Source organism: Abramis brama (genome assembly GCF_963993115.1).
Source record: "Abramis brama genome assembly, chromosome: 10".
Taxonomy (NCBI): domain Eukaryota; kingdom Metazoa; phylum Chordata; class Actinopteri; order Cypriniformes; family Leuciscidae; genus Abramis; species Abramis brama.
In genome coordinates this window covers 39513021-39522655 of record NC_139972.1, presented here as the reverse complement: position 1 = coordinate 39522655, position 9635 = coordinate 39513021, and positions in this window count along the sequence as shown.

Genomic DNA, 9635 nt, shown 5'->3' with positions numbered 1-9635 from the left:
AACACCTCAAATCTTCCAGGAACTCACTCTGCCTTTACTTTTTATAGAGGCCTTTTCCCCCCAAGTCCTTCAGTTTTCCATGAAAGGCCTGCAGTCTTTCTGTTGATGTGGGTGAATGAGGTAAAGGATCAGTGTTTTGTAACGATTGTAATTTGACCCTACATCAGCAAGCAAACGGCACTATTTCCCCCCTATTTCTGCTGTGTTTAGTGACCATTGGAGTTTCATTCAGATGCAATTATGGCCCTGTCCCAAATGGCAATCTAAGCACTCGCGGTCTTCCTACGAGTCTGCACATTCATGGCGTAACGCCGCTTTGACCGTCGGGAAGAAGCTGTGGAGCATCAGTGCGGGCTCGTGCACATCGAGGGCGCATATCGACCACACAGAGGGCGCTCGCGTGCACACTTCTGAGACCTAAAATGACAAATGGGACACCCTACGGTCTCACAGACTTAATGGACACACGCACGCGGCAGCCATTGTAAGTCCACAAGACCGAAAGTGCACTGTGTGCCATTTGGGACAGGGACACATAAATGTGCCATTTCATTTTTCTCGTGATCTTGAAAACTTTTTTGCTTAAATGCATTTAAAAAATACAAAAAATGTCTGTACTCTAAAAAGATAAAAAACTAAAATAAAATGTGTTGCATATATATAGATGTGTGGGAGATATATATATATATATATAAACAAACAAAGTATATATACAAATTGTATATATACAAATATCTATATAAACAATATATATATATATATATATATATATATATATATATATATATACAGTGCAATGCATAAGTGAATACACCCATGCTAAAGTTGACTAAAAAGAGGAATAAAAAATCATATTTTGGAAATTTAACTTAATGCCTTAATTTAAAAAATTAGGAAAAATCCAACCTTTTAGGGCACCAATTTTCTTTGTGAATGAATAATGTATCGTAAATAAATAAATGTTCTTCCTTAAAATACATGGTGCATAAGTGAGTACACCCCTATGTTAAATTCCCATAGAGGCAGGCAGATTTTTATTTTTAAGTATTTTTTTTTTTTTAATTTTTTTTTAGGATACTATGCATCCTGATAAAGTTCCCTTGGCCTTTGGAATTAAAATAGCCCCACATCATCACATAGCCTTCACCATACCTAGAGATTGGCATTATTTTATTTCAGTTAGCCTAAAAGCTAGTTTGATTTGCATTGAGAGATGATCTTATGGAAAGTACCCCATGCCAATCTCTAGGTATGGTGAATGCTATGTGATGATGTGGGGCTATTTTAATTCCAAAGGCCAAGGGAACTTTATCAGGATGCATAGTATCCTAAAAAAAAATAAAAAAAAATCTGCCTGCCTCTATGGGAATTTAACATAGGGGTGTACTCACTTATGCACCATGTATTTTAAGGAAGAACATTTATTTATTTACGATGCATTATTCATTCACAAAGAAAATTGGTGTCCTTAAAGGTTGGATTTTTCCTAATTTTTTAAATTAAGGCATTAAGTTCAATTTCCAAAATATGATTTTTTATTCCTCTTTTTAGTCAACTTTAGCATGGGTGTATTCACTTATGCATTGCACTGTATATATATATATATATATATATATATATATATATATATATACACACATATATTTCCCTAATGTTGTTGACATGATAAATTGTGAAATAACAGTCATAATAAAGAATGAGTTGCTGTGTTTACAATTTAACACACGTATTAGCAAAATTGCAAAAGTGATGTACATATAGCTATAAAATGAATGCCCCAGTCACACAACATATCATGGCTGACTGTTTTGGATCAAATTTAGCTTTTAAATATTTTCGTAATGTTACTTAAAGAAAAATTACAACATCCCCCAAAAATAATTCAATAAAATAAATATTCAGCACAGCTTAATGAACCTTTAGATGTGTGAGATAGGAGGGCTGATGCCAGATGAACTTAAATCAAGTTAAATATTTTGGTCCATCTGTCAGTGCATTTTCCAAACCACTTGTCCTGTCCCAGAGTCTTGGGCTGAATGCAGGGAAACACCCTGGACAGATGGACAGACAGAGGTCAGCACTCTCAATTTGAGGTACTTTTCAGGGTAGTGACATATGACGCAGTGAGGTGTAGTTATATTCCAAGAACAAGAAGCTTATCAAGTGTATTTGAGATGAATATGTCCAAATTAGCTTCCCGGGAAGGTTTTGTATAAGTCAGAGCTCTCACCACCTTCATTTTCCTCTTGATAGTAGATGGCACAATCTCAACACTTTTAATGAATGGCTACGCTATGTTGAATATTGTAATTTCATCTGAATATCAACATTTGTGAGATTTAGTCAGCTGAAACCATTTTGAAGTTTAATGATCTAATTTTCTATGGTCTATGACAATACATTATGCTGAATATAAAAGTTTTTTTGTTTGTACATCTTTTTGTTAATGAGGGATTTTTGGACACATTCATGTTGTTAATTTGTTGAGTAAAAATTAGTTTTTATTTTGAATTAAAATAATAAAATTAGACCCTTGAGGCCACCAGAATTGGCACAGAGGGATCACAGTGACATGTTGTTACTGTTATTATTTTTAAGTTTAATACTTACTGCAATCCATGAGGTTATTATTCAACATTTCCATGAATTAGACATAGGCCTACATTTGAGACATATTTGCTATTCATTAAAACCTATAGGCTAATTGAGAGAAATCATTCAATTTGAATTCATAGTGTTGACATTATGGCACATCTTAAAATGGGCAGTTAAATATTAAATATTCATATGCCTGTGCATATAAGTCATAGAATAAAGGTACCTTTCAGATTAACCTATTTGACTGGGATTCTACTTTATCTGTTGTGAGTTATTTGGTTTGGGTGTTTTCTTTCCCCAGGGACAACAAATTGTTCCTATTTATTTCTGATAATAACACATTGGCTGATGCATCATAATCCTGCACATATTAAATAATTATATTGAAATAACTACAATTTAAAAGTAAATATACATCCATCTGTAAAAACACCCCATCTTACCCTACTTTAATGTATAGACGAATCCGGCGAAACTACCGGAAGTAAGCGGGCGCCATAACTGAGCTGTTGCTGGGTAGCGTTGCACCAGTGCCTCCTATTGGATTGGTTGTGTCCACTGGAATAAACAGCCCGCGATTTACGACTGTCACTAACGTTACAACTTGTCGAGTGGGAAAACGTTCCGTTATTTGTACAGTATGAGTGTTGTTAATGGTCTGTGAAAATCGGTCAGGTCCTTTTAGAACTATGTGTTTATCATCTGGTAGAGTGTGCATTATTTGTCCAATCCATCCGGAGCTCAGATAATTTTGACCCTCTATCAGTGACCTGTAGTTGGCATTTTGTTGATCATCGGATGCCAGGCGAAGGAGAAAATACTCTTGAATACCTTTAAAACAACAGAAGGGGCGCGTTGGGGCAGTAGTAACATTACTGTTATGTCTGTTGTTAATGTTTGATTTGCTTGACTGTGACTCTCACTCTGAGAACCAACAACGCTAGCAGTTAGCTGTACCTTACCCTTTCCTTTTGAAATGTGAAAATGAGATAAATAATGGTCACAAATGAAAAACATGAATTCGTTTATTTGATATCATTCATTTATTTATTGTTGCCAAATGGACAGATCTTTTTATAGTTTCCTCGTTAGCTAGCCTAGCTAGCATAGTTATTGCCAAGCTATTTTCATAAATAATCTGTAAGATCGTTTGTACCTTCATCTGTGACTGGAGGCCACTGTCTAACATCATCAACCCAACAAGTCATACTGCCTGCCTGTAGCTGTCATCGAGGGTGCGTTATCACGGAGGTTTGTTTACATACCAGTAACAGCTCAGTAATGGCGTCGCCACAAGATGGCAGCCTACACAGAACGCTCGTCGGATTCGTGTATACTCAATTACATCTGCCATGATAGTTTGTTAATGAAGCAACAATTTCCAAAACAGACTACAAAACAAAATAATTAGCTTCTTACTATGAGATATTTGAGCTGAAAATCGTCTCGGTTACGTATGTAACCCTCATGAGACGCTACGTCAGTGACTGACGAAATTGGGAGTCCCAGTATAATCACGCCACATCGTCTGTCCTCCAGTGCCCTGCGCAAGACTGAGCACCCTGTCGTGAGACTAGCACGGACGAAGGGCTAGGCTTAACGCAAGAATACCAAGGTACACTGGGTAACATCCCAGGAGGAACATGTAACACAATGCCTACCCGAAGGGAAGACTTAAATACACATATGACCCGAGACAGGATGCATATGGAAGACTCAGAGGTATCCAGCCCGCAGGGTGGAATGTTTCAACCTCGAGAGAGAGGGAAAACACAAGCTCGATGGAGACTTACCGTGGAAATACACATGTGCGGGTCACCCAACAGGGGAACCATGTACATGGAAGCACCTAGCCAATCACGAGGGCTGAGCAACCGGACAGCACTCTGATGACGGCATCATCAGTGTAGGAGGAACTCAGGGTCTTGGAAGGAAGAACTCATCTGAGTGAAATAGCGCACGTATACAGTCAGTGGAGTAGAATGGCGCAGCAAGCGATGACACCGAGCGGGTCCTATTACCGGCCACTGGGGGCGAGTACATGGGAGGACACTGGCTCCATTCGGAGATTATAGAATCTCACGAATGTGTTAGGTGTCGCCCAGCCTGCAGCGCTGCAGATGTCTGTCAGCGAGGCGCTATGCGCTAGAGACCAAGAGGAGGCCACACTCCGGGTGGAGTGTGCCTTCACACCCAAGGGGGCACGGTCGGCCCTGCATCTGGTAAGCCAAGACAATGGCGTCCACTATCCAGTGAGACAACCTTTGCTTGGAGAGAGCCTTTCCCTTCAGCTTCCCACCATAACAGACAAAGAGCTGGTCTGAGGTCCTGAAAAACTGCATTCTGTCTATGTAAGCATGGAGGGCACGTACTGGACAAGGCAGTGCCAAGGCTGGGTCTGCCTCCTCTGAGGGCAGCGCTTGCAGGTTCACCACCTGATCTCTGAACAGAGTGGTGGGAACCTTGGGCACATATCCAGGCCGGGGTTCCAGGATCACGTGAGAGTTAGCAGGCCCGAATTCTTCGTCAACCGAAAATGCCTGCAGGGCCCCTACCCTCTTAATGGAGGCCAAAGCGGTCAGGAGTGCTGTCTTCATGGACAGGAACTTAAACTCCACTGACCACAATGGCTCAAAGGTAGCTCTCTGCAGGGCAGATAGCACCACTGAGAAGTCCCAAGAGGGTACAAGAGGAGAGCGAGAAGGATTTAGTCTCCTCGCTCCTCTAAGGAACCTGATGACCAGGTCATGCTTCCCCAAAGACTTACCTTCAACTGCATCGTGATGTGCGGCGATAGCGGCAACATAAACTTTGAGGGTGGAGGGAGACAGCCTTTGCTCCAACCCATCTTGCAGGAAGGAAAGCACGACACTGATCGGGCATTTTCTGGGGTCTTTTCGGCGAAAAGAGCACCAGGTGACGAAGAGATTCCACTTCAACGCATAGGCGTGTCTCGTGGACAAGGCTCTAGCGGAAGTAATAGTAGCCACCACTGGAGGTGGTAGGGTACTCAAACCTGCCTCGTTCCGTCTAGAAGCCACACGTGTAGTTTCCACACGGGACGAGGGTGCCAGAGGGTGCCCCGTCTCTGAGAAAGGAGGTCCTTCCTCAGAGGAATTGGCCAGGGAGGTGCTGTCGTGAGGAGCATGAGTTCAGAGAACCAAGTCCGGTTGGGTCAATGAGGCGCAACCAAAAGGACCTGCTCGGTCAGGGAATAAAACAGGCTGCAATAGGAAGAGTCGTGGGAGGCAAACAGATCTACCTGTGTGTCGCCAAACTGTTCCCAAATCAGCTGAACCGACTGGGGATGGAATCTCCATTCCCCAGGAAGTGGCTTAAATCGTGAGAGCTCGTCGGCTGCACGGTTCAGCTCTCCCGGGATGTGAATGGCTCGAAGCAACCTCAGATGCTTCTGACTCCATAGGAGGAGGTGGCGGGCGAGTTGCGGTGGGAACGTAGACCACCTTGCCGGTTCATGTACGCTACTGTCGTGGTATTGTCTGAGCAGACTAGTACGTGTTGGTCCTTGAGCAATGCACAGAAGCGGTGCAGAGCCAAACGTACCGCCAGCAACTCGAGGAAACTGACATGCCAAAGGCGCTGGGGTCCTGTCCAGGAGCCTGCGGCAGCATGTCCATTGCACATGGCACCCCAGCCCATGGTGGAGGTATCTGTTGAGACGACAACATGCCTGGAAACTCATTCTAAGGGCACTGACGGCAGGTCGGAGTAACTGGTACTCGGAGCGTGCCTGGTTGCCATGCCCACCTCGGGACTCGATCGCGAAGCCAGTGCTGAAGCGGTCTCATATGAAGCCATATGCCCCAGGAGCCTCTGAAATAACTTCAGTGGAACTACACTCTTTTGCCCTCTTTTGACAGTTTGCCCTCGAACTGTCTCAGGCAAGTCAGCAGTGACTGTGCACGCTCGCTCGTAAGTTGCCCGCACATGGCAACCGAGTCGATTTCCATACCGAGAAAAGAGATCCTCTGCACGGGGTAGAGTTTGCTCTTTTCCCAGTTGACCTGAAGGCCCAGATGGGCAAGGTGCTGGGGCACCAGGTCCCTGTGTTCGCAAACCTGGTCTCGAGAGTGAGCTAGAATCAGCCAGTCGTCGAGATAGTTCAGGATGCGAACCCCGTGTTGCCGGAGTGGCACAAGGGCTGCCTCGACAACTTTCGTGAAGACGCGAGGATACAGGGCTAACCCGAATGTGAGAACCGCAGACTGATATGCCTGCCCCTCGAAAGCAAACTGTAGAAACGGTCTGTGTGGAGGAAGAATGGAGATATGAAAGTAGGCGTCCTTCAGGTCGATCACTGCAAACCAATCCAACGGACGAACGCATTCGAAAATGTGTTTTGCTGTCAGACGCGCAGGTCCAGGATTGGCCGTAACCCACCGGTTTTCTTGGGTACAATGAAGTAGGGCTGTAGAAGCTGGACTTCATTTCGGCTGGAGGGACAGTCTTGATCGCACCCTTCACCAGTATGCGCATGACAGGGGCATTGCCACCCACCATGGTATAGCGGACTCCCCGGAACCGGGGAGGAGACTGTGCGAACTGAATCGCATAGCCGAGTCTGATGGTTCTCGCGATCCAGCGGGACAGGTTGGGAAGCTCTAACCAAGCTCCCAAGAACTGAACCAGCGGGGTCATGCGAACCACAGACGTACCCTCGATGGGGCAGCGAGGCGCAATGACCGGCCCAGACGTGGGAGGCGTAGCGTCCCGTGTGGGGGCACGGTCATTTGCCGCGTCCTGACAGAGGAGGCCAGGGAAGGACCAGCGTTCCACGGGGGCCTGCTCTGCCAGGGGTCTGGTGACAGAGGGGGACGGTCCGCGGCCTCTGAGGGCTCAGAGATGGGTGTGTTGGTTCTTTCTTTAAACACATTAAGGTGCTGCCCGCCGAAGGGTGAGCAGCAGGGAGTGGAGAACAAAAGATTCTCCCCCGGCCCTCCACCGGGGGAAGGAGTGGTCCTGCTACAACCTCCTGCAAAGAACTGAGTGCCATCTCTGAGCAGCCCATCTCAGGAGCATCGTTTGGCAGGCTGCAGGGCTGGAGCAGGCTTGGGCGCCTTCCTGCGGCCACCTCCACGGTGCGGCCTGGGTGAAGGCTGCGGCTGGGGCCGGGCGGGAGGGGCGGGAGCCGCAGGAGGGTCCCTCGGCGGCGAGCAGACTGAGGATTCTGTGCCGGCGGCTGGGTGGAGGCAGCAGGCCGCCATATATTAATATGCTTAATATGCCATTAAGCATATTAAGAATATGCTTAATGGCCTCAACTGTTGAGCGAAGTCCTTGACCACGTCGCCGAAGAGGTCAGCCTGGGATATGGGAGAGTCGAGGAAACGGGTTCACTCGGCGTCTCTCATATCGGCCAGGTTGAGCCAGAGGTGTCTCTCCTGGACCACGTTAGTGGACATCATCTGGCCCAGGGAGCGTGCGGTCACCTTCATCGCCCGCAGAGCAAGGTTGGTGGCGGCATGCAGCTCATCAAAGAGCCCTGGGTCAGTTCTACCATCGTGCATGTCCCTGAGCATCCGTGCCTGATAGACCTGCAGGATGGCCATGGCATGCAAAGAGGCAGCAGCCTGCCCTGCAGCTCTATAGGACTTCGCCACCAAAGTAGATGAAAACCTACAGGCTTTGGAGGGGTGCTTAGGATTGCCACACGATGAAGCACTCTGAGGACACAGTTGCATCGCAACAGAGCGTTCAATCGGGGGAATCCCAGTGTACCCTTTGGCCACGGCCCCATCAAGGGCAGAAAAGGCAGAGGAGGCCGCCGAACGATCACGCGAAGACGCACTTATTCCACACTGTCACCCTCAGGTCATCCTGGCCACCAGCCAAAGTATCGCCTCTCGAAGAGGGGATAGATCAGGTGTGGCGGAGGGGACTCTACCTCTAGTGAGGTCATTGAGTCTTGACTGCAGCATCGCGATGGTCATGTTCCTGCAATGAGAACATGACTCATCCACAAATGCTGCCTTAACACACTAGGCAGTGATTGTGCCCATCAGACTGAGAAACGGTCCGAACCGCAACCAGAAGTGCGCGGGCGAGACATCTTTATAAAGACGTGTCACACGCAAGCTCCTTTTATGAGAGGATTAAACTCTGCAGAGTGCTGAAGCGCCCCAGGGAGAAACACACAACTGGCAGACCACTGCACAGATCAGCAGGCAATGTGAACTCGCTGGAATTCGCCATTGGCTCGTTTTCTAAAACTCGAAGGTGATAGGCTTCTAAGCGAAACCCTCAATTTCGTCAGCCACTGACGTAACTCATAGTGACTGTACGAAAGGGAACTAGATCTTTCTACAGCTCCGTCATGATCCAGTCCAGACGTCTCCGCTCACACCGGCACAGAGGTGAGAACTAATGCAAGAGGGCTATTCATGTGCACTGACAGAGGGATACATGACAAAGACGAGGAGTGTTAAAGCGCTCATAAAGATGAATGAGAGAGGATGAAAAGAAGGGAATGATGCTGGCAGGAAATAAAGATCACAGAAACACGTTTGCCACTTCACTTACAATTCTGGAGCATTAAATGCCTGCTCTCTACAGACAAAGAACCAAAGAATAAAGCACACTGTTCAAAATCAGCATTTCATCACAATAGATTCTGTTTATGTTTTATTTTCAGTGACAAAAATCCAATGCAACTCAAAAATACGTAAAAATGGATGCACTGAAACAAAACACTGCAACAAAAGCATTTTCCTGAAAAACAAGTTAAAAAAAAGACTCAAATCAAAAATGTAAAGCCAATGAGACAATAGGATAAACGGTTGCTGATGATACTGTAAACCGAACAGCGTGAAATTAAACAGCTCATTTCTATAGCTTCATGGGCACAACATTTAATTTAATTTTCATTTATTAGGGATTTTAAAAGCATCTAAACCCAGACAGCAACATAGTGTCGGCCCAGATCCAGGCCACATCTGGTACTGTACATGTGGATTCAACACGTACCAGATGTGGGCCGGATCTGGGCCGACACTATGTTGCTGTCTGGGGAGATTCAC